This window comes from Heloderma suspectum, chromosome 1 (genome assembly GCF_057233095.1).
Source record: "Heloderma suspectum isolate Gila_16-S chromosome 1, 16-S_ref, whole genome shotgun sequence".
NCBI classification, from domain to species: domain Eukaryota; kingdom Metazoa; phylum Chordata; class Lepidosauria; order Squamata; family Helodermatidae; genus Heloderma; species Heloderma suspectum.
Window position 1 is genome coordinate 385,939,704 of NC_139458.1, and position 23,848 is coordinate 385,963,551.

Below are 23,848 nucleotides of genomic sequence, written 5' to 3' on the forward strand. Positions count from 1 at the left end.
GGAAATCCTCTATGCCTATATTTGCCTGCTGAAGAATCATTCCATGTTATACAACAGTCTTCCCCAAACTGGCACCCTCCAGATGTGTTAGACTACAACTCTCATTGTTTCCAATTCCAACTATTGTGGTCAATGACAGCTGACATATCTTGTGGGCACCAGTTTGGAGAAGGCGATTACAGAAAATACAGGGGCCTTGAGCAAGGTGAAGCCAGACATAAGTTGTGAACCAAATGAACACACATTTCTTGCCCTGACAACATATCTTGAAATGCAGCAGATATGTCCACTACACTTTATAATGTATATATCTAGTCCTTTACAGTCATTAACTAAATGTAGAAAGAATGTGCATAGGCGGAATGGCATTGTTGTGGCAGGCTCCACCCACAATTATAAATCAGCCCCATTTGTAAAACAGCTGAATTGACCCTATGCATGTACACCTGTATGTTTATTTATTTTTATTTATACATTAAATTTCTTAATCGCCCATCTGGCCAGTCACCCGGCCAGTCTGGGTGATGTACAGCAGTACAAATAGTCTAAAACAGTAAAATTAAACATTAAAACATCATTTTCTAAAAATACCCTAACCCACCCCAAATGCCTGCCCAGTTTTCAATGTGTGGTGGAGGCTAATTTAAGAGGTGGCATGGCGGAGCTCCCTAGGGAGGGAGTTCCACAGAGTGGAAGCTTCCACAGAGAAAGCCCTCTCCCTCGTCCTCACCAGCCTAGCTGTCCTGGCTGATGGGGAAGGGGCTCTCAATATGGCTGGGGAAACTGCAAAGGCAGCATTCCTTCTTGTGCAAGGAGATTCACTGTCAGGGTGGAAACTGAGCCCATAGAGCCCCAGAGTAGTTCTTATTCTGAGGAGGAACAGCAATCCATGGGAGAGGAGCTCACTCATCTCTCACAAGCACAGCAGCTGGCAGGGATTCCTCCTGCCAGCATTCCTGGGATAGATAGTGACCCTGGCAGTGAGAGAGCGCTGGAGGGGGGCTTGCTGGATGCTCGGTGCAGGCGCAGGGAGCGACGACAGATGGAGGGCACCGAAAGGAGGCATAGTGCTCGTTTGGCGCTCAAACAACGGTCGCACCCTGAGGAACCAAGGAAAAGAGGGAGGATCTCTCCATAGCCCATAAGTTCAGAGTCTTCCTGTGGTTCCCCTTCAAATGGGGACCAGCTGCCTTACCTGGAGCTTAGGCTACTCTGCTATCTTTCCCCAGTGCTGTTCCTTGCTTAGTTGCTAGTGATTAGTATCTGAAAGAGTCATAAAGTAATAAAGGAATAAAGCATCGGAAAGAATCCTCGCTGTCTGTGTCCTGAGTTGGTTATTGGAGGAGACTGCAAGAGGCAGCCAGGGTGCTCCTGATAGAGATCACATAATGCATCCGCTTTTACGTGTACACGGTCACTTTAGAATTGAAAGTTTAGATGTTGAAGCAGTTGCTTGTCAGCTGGAACAGAAACTGCCACTTCAATGCTGTTCCCAATTCTGTGTTTGTTTTTTGGGTGATTAACAATTGAAAAGTTTTTTTTTTGTCCTGGTAGAGATGAAAACTGCTGGCACTAGTTTGTTGATGTGGATCGGCACAGCTACCTACATTCTTGGGCTCTCCTTGGGGGCATGGCTATGGGAACGATCACGATGAGTGCCTGTACTTCAGACTATACCCCTACAGCACTGGTGTACACTAGTAAGAATGTACTTGGCATTCCATTATGGCTGCACATTGCTGTGGACAGTCTTTCAGATAGGGATGGATGGACCCACCCCTGTCTGGTATGGCGGGCACCCGCTGAAAAACTGCCCCTGCTTGAGCTCCCCCAGACCCATGCTTGAACCCCCACAAGCCCACCCAGCCACCCTCACTCACCCTGGATCCCATCTGTGAGCACCCGCCATTTTCCCAAGCTTGTGTTTACAAAAAAAGGAGGTCTTCCAAAATGCACATATTTAAATATGCACAAGTTGGGGTTCGGAAAGGTTGATATGGAAGCAATATTAGAGGTATCAATGGGCCATTTATGTCTCTAATATTGTGTAGATCAGCCTTTCCCAGCCCAAATTTGTGGATATTTAAATATGCACATTTTGAAAGACTTCCTTTTTTCGTTAACACGAGCTCAGGAAAATGGTGGGTGCTCAAGGATGGGCCCGGGTGAGTGTGGGGAACACCTGTGGGGGGGGGCACGAGCAGGGGTGAGCAAAGCCAGAGGCTCCACAGGCATGGTCCAGGGGCATGGGTGGTGGTGGGGCAATGGACTACTGGACCCAGTCAGGTGCCCAGGCCATCCCTACTTTTAGGTAAGGTGGTTCACCATTACCAATTTTCCCCCGAGGAACTGTTCATAAATAAAATTCCTAAGGACACAGTGTTTGGGGAACAACATTCATAGGGTCATGTTCCTCAGGAAGTTACTAAATCATCTTGCCCACACAGTTCAGCCCCTCTCACTGTCACTGCAATTTATCTTTTTTCTCCTGGAATACAATTCATCCTTACTACCTATCCCAGCTACTCTGTTTCCGTATGGTACTATATACCCATGTGCATTAACAGTATATATCATAAGGAAACATGGTGGCTGGAACCATTTCCACTAGAAAAAGGAAATGAACACAGGCACAGATGCCTAAGGATGTCAGGGAAATCCGCAATGGAACCAAATGAGTTCGGATTTTCATGAATCCAACTGCGGATTCTGCAATGGACTGGCTTTTCCCCATTGGGAGAATTGCGCAAACCTGTGGAGCAGTTTTCTAACTTTCCTGATTTTTGTGCAAATTGCATTATCAAAAATATGCACCCCCCAATGTACATTTTCCCCATAGGCTAAAGTGTGAAAATGCTAGGGATGTACGAAAGGGACTTACCTTATCCCGCAGCTTTTTTCGCGGTGGGGGGGAGGCGCTTCGCTTCTCCCCCTGAAGTTCATGCAAACGGGGGGTGTCTTCCCGCCTCGCCCGGCTGAAATTCAGGCCGGGGGGGAGGCTTCCCGCCTCGCCCCCAGCCGAAATTCAGGCCAGGCAGAAGCGCCCTGTCTCCCCGGCTGTGAACTTCAACAGAAAAGTAAAAAAAAAAAAAAAAACGCCCTGTGATAGGCTACATAACGATTTACGCAGCCTATCACGGCTAGATCTGCAAAGTCAGCCATGATAGGCTACGTTAATCATCACGTAGCCTATCACGGGTGACTTTTTTTAAAAAAAAAAAGCGCGTACGCAAATGGCGGCCCCCATAGGGAGCCGCCATTCGCGTTCCTTATTTGGTCGCTGTAGTCTACGTAAAGATTTACGTAGACTACGGCAAAAATAAGGGCAACGCAAATAGCATTGCCCTTATTTTCACTGTAGTCTACGTAATCTTTACGTAGACAACAGCGACCAAATAAGGAACGGGAATGGCGGCTCCCTATGGGGGCTGCCATTAGCCGTACGCGCTTTTTTTTTTCTTTTTTAAGTCACCCGTGATAGGCTACGTGATGATTTATGTAGCCTATCACGGCTGACTTTGCAAATCTAGCCGTGATAGGCTACGTTAATCATCATGTAGCCTATCACGGGGGCGTTTTTTTTGTTTTTTTTTTACTTTTCTTGGAATGGCGGTGGCGGCAGCCGGTCAAAAGACCGGCTTCCGCCCCCGCCCCTGTCGAAGCCCTGCCGAACTGCCGCTGCGACCCGCCACCGGGAGCGACATTCGGGAAAGGTAAGTCCCATCCCGGGGGGAGCGGGGGGGAGAATTTCTCCCTGAAACTACTTCGGGGGGCTGAATACGTTGGCATTCGGCCCCCCGAAGTTTCAGCGAGAAATTCTCTGACACCCCTAGAAAATGCGCCTTTGGGGGAATTTGCATGTGTGCGTTTGCATGAATCTGCATTAGTGTGAATTTGTAAACAAACAAAAAAATCCGATTCCTTTGGTGGGTGGACAGTAGAATGAAAGATGCATGACAATCCATGAAACACAGATGGAATGGATTTTTCACAATCTGTACATCGCTACATATGCCTATCTAACAATTTCAGTAACCTTGCTATACTGTATGCTCATATTCATATCAGTGCAACTTTAATGGAAAGTGAGGAAATGTGATTGTGTCATTCTGAAAATACACATGCTGCCCAGTAATAATCATACCTCCTTGGTTCATGGCATGGAATGAAAGTTTGGGTCAAACGTGCTGGTTCAGGAAATAACAATAATGAAATATCAGTCTGCTATATCAGGGATGTACAACAGGAGACCCTCCACCACTATTGCTGTGACCCACTAAGCCTACAGGTGCCCCATCCAGTTTTCCCCACATCCCAGAGACCCTGAAGCAGCTGGGACAACTGCTTTCTGGCTGCTAAGCAATGATCAGAGATACTGAGGAGGGGAAGCTTTAACTTCCTCATTTCTGCAATAACTATAAAGCAGCCCACCCCTGTGTATGTATGTGTGAGAGAGGGTGTGTGAGCATCTGTGTGCATGTATGTGATTGAGTGTGTGTCAGCATGTGTCTGAGTGTCTGAGTGTGTGCATGTTTCAGGGTTTCCCTTATGACCTGGACCCTCTGAACAACTCCTTAAGGATAGGGATGTACGAATCCCTTACCTGGCTCTGTGCCAGGGCATCTGTGGTGGTGGGGAGGCACTCTGTCTCTCCCCCCGGAATCCTTCCCAGCCAGCTCCACTCCTCAGCTGCTCCGTGGAGCCGCTGGCTGGGGCCGGCCGCAGCCGGAGTTCTGGCCGCTGTCAGGCTGCTGTGGCCGCAAATGGCAGCTGTCGTAGTGGCTGCCATTTGCGTCCTTGCAAGCAGCTGTGATAGGCTACATAAGTATTTACGTAGCCTATCACAGCAAAGAGCAGGGACGCAAATGGCGGCCACTATGCCATTTGCGCCCTTGCTCTTTGCTGTGATAGGCTACATAAATACTTACGTAGCCTATCACGGCAAAGAGCAGGGGCGCAAATGGTGTAGCGGCCGCCATTTGTATCCCTGCTCTTTGCCGTGATAGGCTACATAAATACTTACATAGCCTATCACAGCTGCAAGAACGCAAATGGCGGCCACAGCAGTCCAGCCACGGCTGGCCAGGAGACCAGCCGGAGCTGCTGCTGGAGCTGCCACCGCCGCCGTATCCACCCCAGGTAAGTTCCATCCTGGGGGGATTCTGCAGTAGGGCAGGGGGCGGGAGGCCGTTCCACCATGGATTCCAGGGGGCCTCTCTGGAATCTGTGTCGGAATTCTCTGACATCCCTACTTAAGGATCTCTTGCTCCTTAAGAGTCCCACCTTCTTTCTTTTACCTTCCCCTTTATAGTAACGTTGGGTTTAGGCGGTAAACATGGGTAGGGATGTTGAAGAATTCCACCACGGACTCCAATGAGGCCAGATTCTAGAGAATCTGGTCCCCAGAATCCGTGGTGGAATGGCCTGCCCCCCCTGCAATCCCCCCCCCAGAAAGGACCTATATGGTTGTGGATGCGGCGGCCACTCCGGCGGCTCCAGCGGCGGCTCCGGCTTGTCTTCTGGGCTGCTGCGGCTGCAAATGGCGGCTGTCATGGCGGCCGCCATTTGCACCCCTGTCTTTTTCTGTGATAGACTATGTAAATATTTACGTAGCCTACCACGGCTAAAGCGGGGATACAAATGGTGGCCGCTACCCCATTTGCATCCCTGCTTTTGCCGTGATAGGCTACATAAGTATCTACATAGCCTAACATGGCAAAAGACAGGGACGCAAATGGCATAGCGGCCACAATTTGCGTCCCTACTTTAGCCGTGATAGGCTATGTAAATATCTACATAACCTATCACGGCCTAGAGTAGGGACACAAATGGCATCCCCTACACAGGACGCCATTTGCGTCTGCAGCTTCCCGGCAGCAGATAGGGCCCCTGCTGTGGATCGGCCTGGCCAGCGGCTCCGTGGAGTGGCCATGGAGTGGAGCCGGCTGGGCAGGATTCCGGGGGAGAGTAGCAGATCTCCTCCCTGCCATCAAGGATTCCAGTGGGAGGACCGGATCGCCTCCCCTCCGCATGGAACCCAGCGGAGCCAGGTAAGTGGGGTTTCGTATACCCTAAACATGGGGTGACTGACACGCTAGGCACAAGGTTTAACCACAAGAGTTTACTGGTAAATTTAAAGCAAATCACAACTAAAGGTATTTACACAATAGAGATGAGTGATACAAAAGGCCTTAACAGAAAATAAAAGTTACAAAACACAAGTTCCTTGACCCTAGCTGTCCTTAGACTTTTCTAGGCTGCTTCTTCCTGCTCACTCTTCAAATTCTGCTCTCACTTCAAGCTCTGGCTATCTCTGCTCTTACTGGCTCTCTCGCTCTCTTTATATATCCTCCTCCCTCAACACCAAAAATACTGCTTCAAACCTGAAGAAATGAAACTTAAGTGGAGAAATGAAACTGACACTTAACTTGAGAAATGAAACTATTCCTCTGAGGGTTACCTCCTCCCAACAGAACACTCCAGGCCTCTAAATCTGACCATTTTTCCCTTTGCCTCTCTAGGCCTCAAACCTTCACAACATGTCTTAATGTATGTATGCACATATGCAGCCCCCTGGGCTGAAAAGTTGTGCACCACTGTGGTAGACTCAGGTGTGATAATGTTCATGTGATTAAATTACTAATCCATAGATAGATTCAGAGATAAACCCTTTCTCTCTCAGTCATGGTAACCCTCAGCAGAAGTAAGCTAGGACAATGAGCAACCCTTCATAATATCTGGAATCATTAGCTTTATAATGAAGATGATAGAGCCAGTATAAATCTAGAAATCCAGTTCTCAGAAATTCTAGTATTAACCTAGAAAAATATTAAAATTGTGACCTTTTGCCTCTTGCTGCATTGGAACCTCTAGCTCATAATGTGGCAGCATATTTCTGATACTCATCCTATCTGCCTCTGTGGCTTGCTGAGCTCCAAAGAACTGCTTAAAACATTCCTAGAACTATGACAATGCTTTGGCACTTCCAACTCACAGACACCTGTCATGCCTCCTGCCCATGGCCAATTCTTCCTGCTGCTCAGCAACAGCAAGGGAATTATTTTATTGTATGTATTTTAAGAATTTATAAACCACACCTTCATTCAAAAATAGATTTCATAGTGGTTTTCATAAAGAATTCAACTCCATAGAATACTGAAACAGAACACATCAACAACAATACAGTAAAATTGAGAGGAATAAAAACTATACAGCCTGATGAAAATATAATCATTTCAAATGCCCGGGTAAATAAAAAAAGGTTTTAGTTTTAGCAGACTAAATGCTACCCCTTTCATCTTAGAGATCATGATGGAGCATGGGAACAGGTTATCTAGCAATGTTTGCCTAGGCTGTATAATATAGTATTTTGAACTAGTTGAGAAAGAAGGTAATTTTAATGTCACATCGTATCATGAATCTTCTTTTTTATCATGAGTATTTTTTTTTTTTGCTCATGATTGTTGACATGTTGGCACATGTGAAACTATTAAGTTAGGATGGAGCAGAAAGAGAAGGGATTGAAATACCTCAGTTTGCCAAGCCCTGCAGCTAAATACTGGATATTTCTGAGCAATGCAGGGCATGGTTAGCTTTGTTTTACCTTCTATATTATACGAGGAGCCAATGCTTGTTGTAGCCATGTTGTTTATGCAAATCTGTGGCACAGTTAGCAAAGCTCTGTGCTTTGTATTTATCCATTATTACCAGACAGTCGGCTTTGAGAAACTTAAGTATAATTATATTCTGCAGCTTTAATTTAGTGTATTATCCTAGAAGCTGTAACTATAAACAAAAAAGGAGTTTAGAAAACAATTTGGAGTAAGGAGATGGATATGGCTAATTAGCAATGAGCAGAACTTCCTTTACCTTCCTCCCCATATTATCTAGCCCCAAACTAAATTTGAAAGGGGTTTGTGCAATATGGAAGTCTCCTTTAAGTGTGTTCCATTTCCCCAATCACAGTTTCGGGAGATGCTGTTATGTTTCATTGCACTCCTGGGAGCGAGTTGACATTGAGGAATAAAACTGAGGAGAAGCAATAGAATGGGAATAGCTATGGGAAATAGGTAGCAATACCAAAGAAAGGATGGCTGCATAACATGTCTATCATCTTCTAAAGCCTACTGAGGAGATAAAGAACAAAAGAAGGAGCTTTCCAGGTGTGTAGGGGTGTGTGTGTGTGTGTGTGTGTGTGAGAGAGAGAGAGAGAGAGAGAGAGAGAGACAGACAGACAGACAGACAGAGACAGAGAGACAGAGAAAGAGACAGAGAAAGAGAGAAGTCATACAGTATGAGAGGGAGTAAAATAGTGTCTTCACCAGCAGAAGGATCAATAGCATCTTTAACAGGATGAAAATACTGCTAGATCAGTCATTCTGACTGTAGACACCTTCAGAAAGGTTGTCACATAAATGGAAATACAAAACAGGCAATTCCCAGCTGTTACAACATGCCTCTCACAAAACTGGGGCTTGATCACAGTGGCAAAATGCTCTCCAACATTGCCCAAGAAGGGCAATTGCGATGCTGGTCTCAGCCCTCAAAGCATCCTGGGTAAGAACAGTGGACAGAATGACCTCAGGGAGACTGATATGCTGAATGTTGTTTGAAATTGTTTCAGATATAAGTTGTCTGTGTGTGTGTGTGTGTGTGTGTGTGTGTTGTCTGTTTATATGTTTGTCTCAATGGTTTCACACTTTGTATAATGTATTTTAAATGTTTTTTTAATCTTTGTAAAATGCCCAGAGAGCTTTGGTTATTGGGCAACCAAACAGAAATGTATAGAAATGCAATGAATGAATGAATGAATGAATGAATGAATGGAGGTTGGCTGGAGCAAAGAACAAGGTAGTTTTTGATGTCCACAGTTGACAAAGAAGAACATCTGAGGACAACATCCTGGGAAGCCAATTCAGTGAGGATTATAAAAGCAGTTTTGAGAACCCTGGAAAACGATTGCTCAGGAAGGAAAACTAAGGACAAGGAGTATGCCTTCTTGACTATTATTGGGCTGTGAATATAGCTTAGTGGATACTGTAATGTATACCCCTCAGTTCCTCCATGGTGCTCCTCTCCCAGTGGCAGTGCACACTTCTTAACATCAGTTTGGAAGCCAGCATTTACCTTACTCTCCTGTACTTGAGGCTCTCTGTTTTAATTTCAGGGCTGGCAAATTAGTTGTTTACCACATGGCAGAGCCCCATTAAAGTACACGTAGCACATTTAACCTGCAGGGTTTACAATGAAAAAGTCTGAGAACCTGTGTGTGTGGTGGGCTGCAAAAGAAGCAAAAAAGAGAGTGAAAAGGGTTCAGAAGAGGTCAACCAAGATGCTCAGGGGTCTGGAAAACACATTGTATAAGGAAAGGTGGAAATAAGGGGGAACATTTAGCCTGGAGAAGAGAAAACCAAGCACTGTTCAAATACCTGAAGGGCTGTCACACAGAAGAGGGAAAGGACTTGTTCTCTGATCTCAGAGGGCAGAACTTGATCTAATGGGCTTATTTATTTATTATTTATTTATTATTAAATTTATTAATCGCCCATCTGGCTGGTCACCCAGCCACTTAAGTTACAGGATGGTAGTAGATTTCAGTTGAACATTAGGATAAACTTCTGAAAGGTAAGAACAGGTCAACAATGGAACCAATTACCTAGAAGGGTGGTGGGCTCTCCCTTTCTGGAGATCTTCAAGACAGAGGCTGGACATCTGTTGGAAATGGATTTCCTGCAGTGAGTAGAGGTTTGGACTAGGTGGCCTACAAGCTCATTCCAACACAGTGTTATATGAGAAGTTTGAAGAAATGTCCGGGCATGTGTCATCAAACATGAAACAGGGGTTAATCAGAGAAATTGTAGACTGGGAATAATTGTTGTGAACTGCCCAGAGAGCTTTGGCTATTGGGCAGTATAAAAATGTGATAAATAAATGATAAAATAAATAGAAGAGAAGAGAAAGGCAAGCAAAACAAAAGGAAACTTCTAGGATCATTTCCATTTTTTTTATTTGGGAGGGGGAAATTCCTCCAAATCTCAAATATGGCAGTTACACTGACCAGGAGCAAAAATTCACCCATCGAGACATTCCAATGGGAAATGTCATTGGCTACAACAACTTCACGCCTCTCTGCGTCCTGCACCAGTTGCAACATTTCCTGATGCATTAGAAGAAGTATGTGGCTTAGCATCATACCCTTCTATGCAATCTGTCCTATATTTGCCTGCCCTAGGCTAGGGCGAGTCTTCCCTCTGGCAGGTATTTTGGAATCTCAGCTGTTCCCTTACCCAAGGCATATATCTTGGGACTCCTCACATTGCCAGCAAACATTTCACAGATGGGATGCCTGTGAGATCTCCTACTGTACCGATTTGCATTTAATAAGCATCTATCAGTCATTGAAAGTGGCTTTCTCACAGCAAGTCCATAAATCCAGGTAGACACTGAGTGAAAAACAGCCTCTTTAGTACTCTTATAACATGGTTCAGCATGAATTAATATAAGTAAGAGGCATAAAATGATGATGGGGGCTATCATCAGGAGGTTTGGGGTGCAGTGTCATCAATATGCAGATGACACACAGCTCTACCTCTCGTTTAAATCTTCACCAAGGTTGGCCGTAGAATCTCTGTCCAAATGTCTGGAGATGGTGAGTGGCTGGATGGGGAGGAATAGGCTGAAGCTGAACCCTGACAAGACCGAGGTACTTTTGGTGGGAGACAAGAGGAGGCTGGGGGATGTTGACCTGGTGTTGAATGGGGTATGGCTACCCTTGAAAGACCAGGTCCACAGCCTGGGGGTCATTTTGGACTCCCAGCTGTCCATGGAGGCTCAGGTATCAGCTGTGAGCCGGACAGCGCTGTATCAACTCCATCTGATACAGCGGCTGCGCCCCTTCCTTCCCGACCATCTGCTCCCATCGGTAGTACATGCCCTGGTCTCCTCTCGTTTAGACTACTGTAATGCGCTCTACATGGGGTTACCCTTGAAGACGGTTCAGAAACTGCAGCTGGTACAGAACGCGGCAGCTCGCCTGATTAAAGGCAGCCACCGGTGAGATCACATCACTCCAGTGCTGAAGGAGTTGCACTGGTTACCAGTTGTTTTCCGGGCCAAATTCAAGGTGTTGGTTTTGACCTTTAAAACCCTATATGGTTCCGGCCCAGTCTATCTTAAGGAGCACCTCCAGCAGCACCAGACAGGCCGCTTAAGAAGATCAGCCTCGGATGGCCTTCTCTCTGTCCCATCAGCCAGGACAGCTAGACTGGTGGGGACGAGGGAGAGGGCCTTTTCTGTGGTGGCCCCCACTCTGTGGAACTCCCTCCCTAGGGAACTCCGTCATGCCCCCTCTTTAATGAGCTTCCGTCGTGCATTAAAAACGTTGTTGTTCAGGCAGGCATTTGGGGTGGGTTAGGGTATTTTAGAAAATGTTTTTATTGTAGAATTTTATTGTTTTAAACTGTTTTTATTGTATGTTGTACATCGCCCAGAGTGGCTGGGTGACCAGCCAGATGGGCGATTAATAAATTTAATAATAAAATAAAAAATAAAATAAAAGTGCTTGTTTTGTATTCAGATATCCCCTCAGAAAGAGACAAGTCTTGAGAGGTGGCATCTTATTATAAAGAAGTCTCCAAGAGACTACATTAATAAATAAATAAATCTGTATTTATTCATTGAGCTTTGCATATAAATTACACATCACCTTTGCATATCCTGGCACTAGTTACAAGATAATTATCAGATAAACAGCTTCTGTGATCAGAAGCCACAATTTTCCTTCTCATATATATATGTAGCCTTGATAGATCAGACCAAGGTCCATCTAGTCCAGCAAGCTGTTTTTAGCAATGAGTGGGTGGATGCCTCTGAACAACTACAAACAGAGTATGAAAATGATGGCCATTTGATTATTTCTCCCTGCTTCCTTTATTCTAAGTTACAGTGCCTCTGTCCATAGTTACAGGCACTATGCACAACAGTTTTAAATGGCTACTGTCACTGGTGCAGAGAGGTAATTTTATTTCCTGGAATTAAGGTTCTTATATGGGGCTCCTCCTTTTAAATGGCCATGTGTATTACTTCTGTCGTGAAGTACTCAGCTAACATTTATATTCTGTTTTCACACACACATGCATGCACGCACACACCACCACAACTCGGAATTTAAAATTGCTTCCTCATTCTTAATCTGTTAGAGCATTACCCACCACACCCACCACAAATCCTGTGTGCCAACCTTGATAAAAACAAGAAATACTCTGATCTTGTGCAGTTTTGTGTGTTAAACCCACTTAAATCATAGCACCATCATGAGTACAGAAGTAAGAGTTTTCTTCTGCCCTGAGACTAAACACATTCACTTGTAGAAAAGGATAATATATATTAAAAGTAAAAACAAACAAAACAGGGAGCATCTGTACCCATGTACACACCTGGTTGGCCACCCCTTGACAAAAAAAAAAGTTTTTAAAAAGAAAGGAAGGATGCTGTGATGGTCAACCCTGTCATATCGGCCCAGGTGCTGATGTCACCACTCTCTGGGTGGTCATTTGGGGGCTGGGCTGGGCTATAGAGTTCTGAACTTTGCCCCTGGGGTCCAGCCCTAGCTGTACTACTGGCTGTTGTGTCATTCACAGTTGTCTGAGTTCACCCTCAGGGCTAAGCTCCATGTGGTGGCAGTTGCCACATTTGTCATTCACACGTCTGTCTCATCCGCCCACTCCTATATACATGTCTGTCCCATCCACCCACTCCTGTATAACAGGAGTGGGCAACACACAGCCTGTGGGGAGGAAGTACCTTACTTGAAAGCAGAATCAATCTCCCAGAAGTATGATTCTATTTTCAAACAAAGCCCGTGGTCTCCATGTGCCTTGTTTCCTTGCAAAATTGCTACATTTTTTGCTGCAGCAGTAGTAAATTTAGAAACAATGTTGGTGGCAGCCATTTTGGCAGCAGTAGAGATAGGATGCACCCCCCTGGTGGCAGGGCCAGCCCAATCATGATGTAGACTGAAGTGCCCATATCAGGTGGCAGAGCAGGAGGAGTGGTGAACTGAGCCAGGATGGGGCGTGAGGCAGCAGGTGGCCGTGGCAGTGAAGGGGCATGTGGCAGCAACATATGTTCTCACCTCAGGCAGCAAGAGACCTTGGGCTTGGGCTGACAGTGGGTTCCTGGGGGAGGGCAGCATGTCCCCTGACTCCCAGGAGTTGTCCAGCCCTGATGTATGAAGTTGCCTGATTTTAAGATCCAAAAGGGCACACAAAGGAAGAGAGTGATACCTTCCCTCCTCCTCTGCCTTTCCCCCTGAGGTCTGTCACCCCAATGCCACCACCACCACCTCACCAATATTGGCTCTGTTACTAGAAGCAAGCCAGGCCAGGAGAAAAATTACATAATTAGAGTCAGTGTGATGTAGTCATTAAGGCATTTGATTAGGACTGGTGGATGCAGGTTCAAATCCCCAATCAGCCTTAGGGTTCCTTGGGTGACCTTGGACTAGCCATGCTCACTCAGCCTAATCTACATCACAGGGTTGTTGTGAGAATAAAGGATAGAACCATGAGCTCCTTGGAGGAAGGATAGAGAAAATGAAATAAGCAAAAAGTACATGGGGCATCAGATTGCAGGGGTCAGATTCAGCTCCCCTTCCTTGTGTGACCCTTTTGATATTAAAAACAATTGCACACTAAGCCCGACTTCAAGGCAGACCAGTGGAGGCTGCTGTCTCTGATTTTGGTGGGCTGTGAATCTCATATTCTCAAAATGGGCTCAGCACCTTGGATAGCATCAATTCTTTTGGCTCTCAGCCTTCCTTATAGTCCAGCTCTCACAGCCATATGTTGCTACTGGGAAAACCATAGCTTTGATTAGACGGACCTTTGTCAGCAATGTGATGTCTCTGCTTCTTACTGTGCCATCTAGGTTTGCCATAGCTTTCCTCCCAAGGAGCAAGCATCTTTTAATTTCATGGCTACAGGCACCATCTGTGGTGATCTTGGAGCCCAAGAAAACAAAAACTGTCACTGCTTCCATTTCATCCACTTCTATATACCAGGAAGTGATGGGGCCAGATGTCATGATCTTAGTTTTTTTAATGTTGAGTTTCAAACCAGCTTTTGCACTCTCCACTTTCACCCTCAACAAGAGGCTCTTTAGATCCTCTTCACTTTCTGCCATGAGGGTGGTATCGTCTGCGTATCTGAGGTTGTTGATAATTCTCCTGGCAATCTTAATTCTGACCTGTGATTCATCCAACCTGGCGTTTCTCATGATGTACTCTGCATATAAGTTAAATAAGCAGGGCGACAATATACAGCCTTGCCATATTCCTTTCCCAATTTTGCACCAATCGGTTGTTCCATGTCCGGTTCTTACTGTTGCTTCTTGACCCTTGTACAGGTTTCTCAGGAGACAAGTAAGGTGGAGGTCAGATCAGTCAGTCCTAAAGGAAATCAACCCTGAGTGCTCATTGGAAGGACAGATACTGAAGCTGAAGCTCAAATATTTTGGCCACCTAATGTGAAGAGAAAACTCCCTGGAAAAGACCCTGATGCTGGGAAAGACTGAAGGCAAAAGGAGAAGGGGACGGCAAAGGATGAGATGGCTAGATAGCATCACCGATGCAATGAATATGGACTTGAGCACACTCCGGGAGAGAGCTCAGGACAGGAAAGCCTGGTGTGCTATGGTCCATGGGGTCATGAAAAGTCAGACACGACTTAATGACTGAACAACAATAACAATCTTGGATAGCTCCTTTAGAGTTCTGGCTGGTTCTGATTGAAACCCAGAATGGATTCACAGTCCCACCAAAATTGGAGCCACCGGCCTCCACTGGACCAGACACCTGAAAAGCTCGTATGCATACGTAGTTTGGCTCTCCCACATGCACTCAGTTATGAAGCATCTCTGTTATGCTGGCAAACACCCCCAGCTTCTCTGTAGCTCTGTGTCCCCAGGGATAATCTGTTCTATCCTTCCACATTTTCTCTGAATGCCTCAGATGTTTAGATGGTAAGCTTTTCAAGGAAAGGTAAGAGAATTCCCTTCATATATTTCTGTGAGGTATTAATGCAGTGTGAGCTCTGTTCTTGGCTAGGGCTCTCATGCCTAATTGCAACATGAGATAATTAATGAGCAACATTAATTACATGAGCTACCATTTTTATACAGCCGTGGTTATCAACAGGAAGAAAATTACATCCAGACACCTTTTTGCTTCTATGGCCATCCTCTGTCTCTACCATTGTGATGGACAGTTTCATTTCCATGGCAACTGAATTGCATCGAATAGAAATGAAAACACAGGGAGGGCCTGCAAACGCCCCTCAAAGACATAATGAAGGGAGAAAAACAGACACCATGAAGGATTGTGTCAGTGCGGTGGAGGAAGGAAGAATATTAAGTTCACACTGCCATTTATAAGAACTCAGTGATGGATAAGAGTTCATAGCAACCTGTGACTTCAAAAAGCTTCCCTCCAAAAATATGAAATAAGTTGTTCCTTTTGATTTCTTCTGAGGAAACAAATTAGGCCCTATTCACGGATTACTTTTCCCAGGAAACTGTGGACACAGCAATTCCTTATGCATCTCTATACTCATAGGAAAAGGAAGAAAGAAGAGATGTAATGTAAGACCAGGAAACAGAGACAGACAGAGAGAGAGAGAGAGAGTTTTCAGTTCTTGCTACCACTGTGGTCCTTGAATGTTGCTCCAGGTTTGAGGGCCCTTGGAGAAATGGCATGTCGGTGGGCCCTGGTGGAAGTGACAAGCAGCAGCAGCAGCACCATGATGACTGCTGAGAAGCTTTGAGCCACCATTTCAATTTCCACCAGTGCCCCAGCGTGACTCTACATTGGCGGCCTTGTTGGAAATTGAAATGGTGACGCCCAGACCCAGCCACCCAGCAGCACAGGGGCCAGGGCAGGAATCAGCACAGCAGTGCACTGTGTTGGGATTCGGGAGCCCTGGCAGCTGTCCAAGTGTCATGACCGTGCCACGCCTGAGCCAAGTCCCTCACTTCTGGTACCACCAGCTTCTCTGTTCTTCCTTGCCCCCTCCTATTTTAGAACAGGCATGGCATGCCTTTTGAGGGAGAACGCAAAGTCCTTTTTCCGTTTGCTGCTCCAATGATGCAATGAGTGTGCCCGCCACCTCAGGGCTCATCCACATATTAGGCAACTTCATGAAGGCCACTTTCCATTTTCCCATGTGGCAGCTGTCACCGGGTTGTTTGTGTGCAGAGCTGTTTGTGTGCATACAGATGGGGCCATTACTGCATTTGATAGAAGGCAGGAAATGGTGTGTATTTTCTGGTGTGTGTGTGTGTGTGTGTGTGTGTGTGTGTGTAAGGGGATCTCTACACCTCAAGTTTATTGCGCATTCATGGTTGCTCAGTCACTGAATTGTGTGGGTCCATTTCATGACAGCATCGTTGTCCAGTCATTATTCTACTATTTCCTTCCACCTATCCCATGTTTTCCTCAAACGGAAAAAATGGGGTATTTTTTCCAGAGATGCGCAAATGGAGCACCATGTCCTCCCCATGTATTTCTCCCCTAACATGAATGAAGCACTGAGTGTGGTTGTTGGGGGTGTGGTCGTGATGTCGAAGGTGGTGACGAAGGTCTTATGGGCATTCAGCCTTCCTGCTCCTGCGCCATTTTGGCTCCTCGCCATTTTCAGCCTGCCTGTTCAACACAGAGCGACAGAACAGCAGAGCGGCAGGCAGCAAGGGGGGGGGGAGGCGGCAGAGCGGAGCAGCAGCAGAAGGGCTGAGTGGCAGGGACTGGCCAAAAGCATGGAAGAGGGAGGCAGGGCCCAGGGAGATTGGTGGGGGGGCTGTCTGCATGTCAGTCCCCATCCACCAGTAATGTGCAAGGGGAGGGAAAGGGGCAGGAACCCAGGAGCAAGTATCACTGAACCTGGAGCGTGTGTCCATCTACAGAGAAGGATGCACGTGTAAAGGGAGTCAGTTGTGATCCTGAATTTAAAACGGAAGTGGAAAACCCCATTTTAAATGTAGGATTTTAGGCTGGTGTAGTAATCCCCTAAATTTCTGAAGGCTTACAGGACAGTTTACCAGGTCTTCAATTGTAGATGGTGTCTGTCTCTTTAAGAACTGACAGATCCTGCATCTATCACCCCTCTGCTTTGGCAGTCTCTGTGCCCACCTGCCAATTGTTCTTGCAGTGGTGGTAAGCAGGATTCTAATTTTCCTTTACCATTGTTATTTATGTTTGTATTATTAGATGGGTTTTACTGCTGTTATTGTTTGTCATTGTTTAATCATGTATTGTGAACCACTCTGAATGCTCTGCTACAGAGAATAAGCAATGCTATTTTCCGCAGAAGAAAGCCCACAAGTGTATGCATCAGCATTTCCCAAAGTGGTGCCCTCCAGCTGCCTTGGACTCCAGTTCCCATCATCCTGAGACAGCATGGGCAGTGGCTGGGGATGATAGAAGGAGTCCGACCCATCCCCACATGGTCAAATAGTGATACAGACATGGGGTTTCTTTTCCTGAAAAACAAACACTCTTTATTTGAATGATTTTACTGGAATTTCACCACTGAAAAGTTAATTGATAAGAACAAATGTAAATAGAAGAATTAACTATGGGTATTGCTCAATTCATGGCAGAGAATTCCATTGTAAAAATGTTCATGAAGACTACACTACTGCACTCTAGACACAGCTATATATCCACATGTCTACTCAATAAATAACCACTTGGCTTTGAAAGTTCAGCCTCTAGTGACAATGGTTCATTTTCTACCAGCTGTTTTACTAAAACACACCACAGACACACCAAACGCCACCAACAAAATCCCCCCAGTTAAAAGCAAGCATTGAACAGGAGTTGTGTGGAAAAGCATTTCATGTGAGTTACTCTTTAGTTTATGGAGTGCTTTAAAATATGAGAAAGTTTTTACAGTTCTTTCCATAATCAAGATCACTTAATGCTTAGTGTGGAGTGAAATGCTTATTGCAAGGTCTAGGTACAAACTCTCACAAAGCCTGCTCAAGTATTTCTCTTCATATTGCAGGGAATTTGGCTTGAGACCGTGCAGAGATATGCCCAGCTGCTAGATGCAAAATTAAGCCGCACTCAGCTGTGTTGCTTGGACCCAGTGCTTAAAACATGGCAAATCAGTGCAGACAAATGTATTAGCCTTTCATATTTTTCAGTGGAGAGAGGAAATGTGCAAGCCTTATAGAGGCTGAGAGAAACATCTATTAATTTGCAACCCAACAGAGTCAGTCAACCTATCCTGTTTAGACACTTCTTCATATTCCAAGCATTTCCCAAACTCATCAATTTCAACTCTGGATGTACTGCTGAAGGTAAAAATACTCTGGTGGTACAAGAGTGAGCAATAATGTTCTATTCAGATATTGGTTTTGTATTTGCAGTCCAGAAACCAGTAGAAGCATCACACATACCAAGTCGAGCACTATGGTCATCTTCAGGCAGCCTACCCAAAGGTTGGCGTCAAAGGTAGGCATCATTGGGCACCTACCAAGGGCCTACCCCCAGTAGGGGTCCATTGACAAGAGCCCCTTGGAGTTGTTCCTCTCCTTCACCGTTGCAACCTACTTGGTAATCTGCCTTTTTTTTCTGGCCCAGACAATTGTGGTGGTGAGAAGGAGGAGCAGCAGATACTACTGCCTACTTCCTCCCTGGCTCTCTACCTGTCAAGCAAGCAAGCAAATGATAAAAAAGAGAAGAAAAGAAAGAGGAGCAATAGTAGCAGCTGGTGACAATGTCGGTGAGAAGACAGAATTACTGAGGGGGTGGGTCCATTGAGGGAATCTTGCCCAAGGGCCCTGGAAAACCTGGGGCCCTCACTACCTACACCTTTAGTAATAGGTGAGATGTCCTTCTCTTGTCCTTCTCCCCCTTTCTCTGCAAATGAGCTAATTTGGGCTTGATTCAAAGTAAGTCTGAATTAGCTCAGTTTTAAGCTTGCCCCATTCCAAGCTCCATGCCTCCTCATACTCCCAATGATCCTATCTTCCAGTATCAGTGGCTGGGGGTGGGGAGGAGTGAAGAGGAAAGCCAGGCCCTTCATAAGGGGTTCATTAGGGGTTGGCAGGGCAGGGCAGGTGCCAAGGGGCCACAGGCTCAAAAGGACCCATCCCATTGACAGTCCTGAAGATTGACAGTCCTGAAGATGTCAGACCACAGGTGTGAAGTGAAACCAATCACTGACTCAGCTCCCATGTGTCCTGGGGGGGGGCAGTTTTGAATGGAAGCAAAACCAGAGCTCTGCTCTGCGCTTCCCCTCACCATCTTATATTACCCCAAATGCAATACCCACCATTGACATATCAGGCATTACATTTGGGGTAATCTAAGATGGTGGGTGGCAGGAGCAGAGCAGAGAACCAGCACTGCTCCCATTCAAAAGCCCCTGGGGAAACATTTGAGGAAGAGGTGACATACAGGCGAGCAAGTGAGCAAAATGACCACAGTGAGTGAATGGGAGGTTGTGGAGGTGGCAGTGGGTAGGGATGGGCAGAACGCTTACCTTGCCTTCCACTGGGGGTCCACTGGAGTGGGGGGGAGGCAATCCGTTTTTCCCCCCCGGAATCCTCGCCAGCCAGCTCTGCTCCGTCGCAATTCCACGGAGCCGCCAGCCGGCTCTGAAGTGCCAGCGATACGGCCACCATGTCGTATCACTGGCTGAAGGGGGCGTCACATACTGCGGCTGCAAATGGCATCTGGGATGCCATTTGCAGCCGTAAAGGCCTTAGTTTAAGGTAAATGCAGCCATTTACAGCTGCATTTACCTTAAACTAAGGCCTTTATGGCTGTAAATGCATCCTGAATGCCATTTGTGGCTGCAGTATGTCCCCTTCAGCAAGCGATACAGCATGGTGGCCGTATCACTGGCAATCTGAGCCGGAGGATCCGGCTGAAGAGGATTCCGCGTGGAGATGGGGGTAAGTCTTCCGTTCCACCATGGACTCTGGGGGGCCGGATTCTAAAGAATCTGGGCTCATTGGAGTCTGTGGCAGAATTCTCCTCCATCCCCAGTAGTGGCCAGGTGAACTAGTGGTGGAGGTAGCAGTGAGTGAGCAGGTGATTGGGCAAAATGGAGGTGATGGTGGTAGCCAGGGGGGAATGTTGGTAGAGGAGAAGCTGGAGATGGTGGGTGGGCCAGTGGACTGGTGGGAAAAATGGAAGAGATGGCTTCAGACAAGGAGGTGGTGGAGGTGGAGTCGGGAGGCATTGGCAACACCATGCCTGAGGGCCCCCTGAAGTCTGCTACTGGCCCTGAGCAAGGGCCCCTTCCACCTGTTTTAGTTCTTCAAGACCTACCAAGAAGAATGCAGATGGGAATTACAGTTGCCAGGGCTTCAGGCTATTTAGTAAGGGTGAGACAGAGCCAATTCAGAATGGAGCTATGGTTATTTGTGAGCTGAGCCAATTTCACTTTATTAGTAGTAAGGCAACCAAATGCAGGTTGTAGCCAGATGTATACACTTCTGAGAATAAAAGTTACAAAATCTTAAGTCTTGAGGGAGGCCAGATAAGCTTGTCTAAGCTGGGCAGCCTTCACTGCACATTTAGCCATATTAAACATTACAGACCTCTCTGGGCTGGACAATAGATGTTTAATCTTATCCACATCACTGAGTGTAGGCATCTTTGCTTAGGGATGTACGAATCCCTTACCTTGCACCGCTGAGGGGCATCCATGGTGGGGAGGAGGCAATCCGTCCCTCCCCCCAGAATTCTGCCTGGCAGGCTCTGCTCCACGGCAAGGCTGCAGAGCTGCCAGCTGGGGCTGGCCGCAGCTGGACTTCTGGCTGCTGCCGGGCTGCAGCCGCAAATGGCGGCCACTACGCTGGCTGCCATTTGTGTCCCTGCCAAGCTGTGATAGGCTACATAAGTATCTACGTAGCCTATCATGGCAAAAGGCAGGGATGCAAATGGCATAGTGGCCGCCATTTGCATCCCTGCCTTTTGCTGTGATAGGCTACATAGATACTTACATAGTCTATCACAGCTTGGCAGGGACGCAAATGGCAGCCAGCGTAGTGGCCGCCATTTGCGGCCGCAGCCCAGCAGCAGCCAGAAGATGACCCGGAGCTGCCTCCGCCGGATCCGCCATCGGAGCCAGGTAGGATCCGTCCTGGGGGGATTCCGCAGGGTGGCAAGGGGGATTGCTCCGTTCCACCATAGGCCCCGGGTGGAATTCCGCCACAGGCTCCAGTGAGTCTGTGGCGGAATTCTCCAACATCCCTATCTTTGCTACAAGATTCTGCAAATATTTTTGCCTGGGTCCATCATACAATTTACAATACAATATATAATGTCTGGTGTCCTCGACCCGTTGGCTCCTGCAAATGCATAGGCTCTGTTCTCTGGGAATCTTCTTGAATCTCCCCTTCAAAAAGTTTGATTTCATTGTCTGAGAGCTCAGAGCTGTATGTGCCTTGAGAAGAGAAGCTGGTTTTAATTCAGACAAGTATTGCCCTTCTCCATGGCACTGTTTTAAACTGGGGAAGGTATTAGGAGATCTGGATGAGCTTTAAGTATCCATATCCTTTTAGTATCCATATCCACAAACAAGCTTGAAGCCGCACTAAAATATTGTGTCAGCTGGGGTAAATTCTGGCAGCAGAAGCTGAGCCAATATTCAAGATATCCTCTACTCAGTTTCTGAAATTTGTCTTCAACTCTATCTGCTCTTACTTTTTGAACTAATTTCATTCCAATGGGGTCTAACACATAGTGGGCTCCTTAGGTGCCATGCTTACTGCCAGAAGTGTGCCCTCCAGATTGCATGGTTAAGAAGAGTCCCACCCTAGAGATGGAAGCATACAGATGAAACAGTATTGCCTCTCAGGCTGAATCTATACATAGCAGTTTTACCATTATCATACTGCAATGATTGATAACTGTTGTGCACATGGCATAGTATAATTGCTATGTGTAGATTCAGCCTCAGAAACAAGAGATGAAGGGATAAACCTGTGTCTGGGCTGGGTTGTACCACTCCATACTGCAGGTCGGAGCTGACATGTACAGGAAAATGTTTTGGATAGAGATAAATTTGATCATATTTCTTTTTATTTCTTTACTCAGGCAACCCTTTGCCATGTAAGGTGGTCTTTTGCTGAAGGGTTTTTTAATTGGTTGGGTGCAGACTGTTTCTTTTATTGTTGTATTTTTAAGGGTCAGTTTTTATGTTATGTTTTAATTAATATTTTGTTTTTAACCTGCATGCTGTTATTGTTAGATGCCTTGAGCAGCATTCTATCCCACAGAAAGGGGGATATAAATAAAAAAACCCAATAAATCAAAATGTAAAGGTGCCTAGCACAACCCCCTTGCATCTATTTGTCAGAAATACAAATTTCAATGTAACCCCTATAAGGGGCTTCTCTGCTGCAAATTTCATCTAATTCTGTCAAAAAGAAGGGGAAAAAAAGTTATAGCAGCTTGTTGATTTCCAGTGATAGACACGAGGACACCAAAAGCTTTGGATTTCTGCATTTAGATTCAGATTTGGCCCCCAAGTCAAATTGAGTGGCCTCCAAATACATCCAAGATGAATCAGGCTGTTTTCTGAATCAACAAATTAGTGGTTCCAACCAAATCTTGTGGTCGGATCTTGTGCTCCCTATTACTTTTCTCTGTGCCGATATAGTTGATTTCTTTGTATGAGCATTTATTAATGCCCATTTGCTTTTGCAAATGTTCAATCTGAATTCTTCCAAACATTCAGCATCTTTTAGGGTGGCCAATGGGATATGTAGGGATCTCTAATCCTAAAGGAAATAATCCTACAAAGAAGAAGAAGAGTGGAGGACTGCTTAAGTAAGGGGCTGACCAGGAGGTAGCACTTTTGCAACAATTGAAATGTGAAATGTTCAGAATGTCTTCTGGTTGACTGCAGAATTATTTATATTATTAGGATTTATCTTCCATGCCTTCATCATGTTCATAAAGTATAGACTTTGTTTCCTTCAAAGATCTGATGTTATGCTGATCTAGCAAAAGGTACATTAAGGAATTACCTTTTCAGGTCCTTTTACGGTTCCTATAGCATTAAGGTTTCTTGTAGTAAAAACACTGCTTTGGTTATAATGACTGATTGCACCACAGGACAGCCTTCTTTTTGTGTGTTCAAATAAATATCCTGTTGCCCTCACATTCTACTTTCTGAAATAGTATCATTTGCACCATGTATCCCATCCAAGTATACCTTTTAGGGTGCAATCCTATCGGGAGAGGTGGCTGCCTCTGAACTCGGAGGCAACCGCCTATCCAATGCAGGGCAGGAGAAGTGCAGAGGGGATCATCCCCTCCATGCTTCAGCCACCCTGCATTGGTGGCTAGACAGCTGATTTAGGCTGTCTAGCTGTGGGACCTTGGAGCGCGGGAAGCGGTAGCTGGACGACACATAGGAAGTGTCATAGTGGCATTTTTAACTTCCCTACCCTGACATGCCCCCAGGAATGCCCTTTTTTGGCCACTCCATGCTCCTCTTCAGAGTGTGGCGCATGGGGCATTCCACGCTGCCTACAAGGCAGTGTGGGAAGGGGGATGGTCAGTTTCCGGAAACCGATGTATCCTATGGCTGTCTACCCGCTGACAAGCAGCTATAGGATTGTACCCTTAAAAATTGAAATGTAGGGTTTTTAAAAAAAGAAGAACACCTGCAGTACAGAACAAAGCTAACTCCCAAGTTTAAGATTCCACTCAGCAATTCCTTTTCTCAAGTTATGATGAAGGATAGAAATCTTTTCTGGCGAAATTATTTACCTTCCAAGTCAAAAGGAGACTTGCCAATCTCCTTCCCCAAGCTGTAAAGTTTAACCT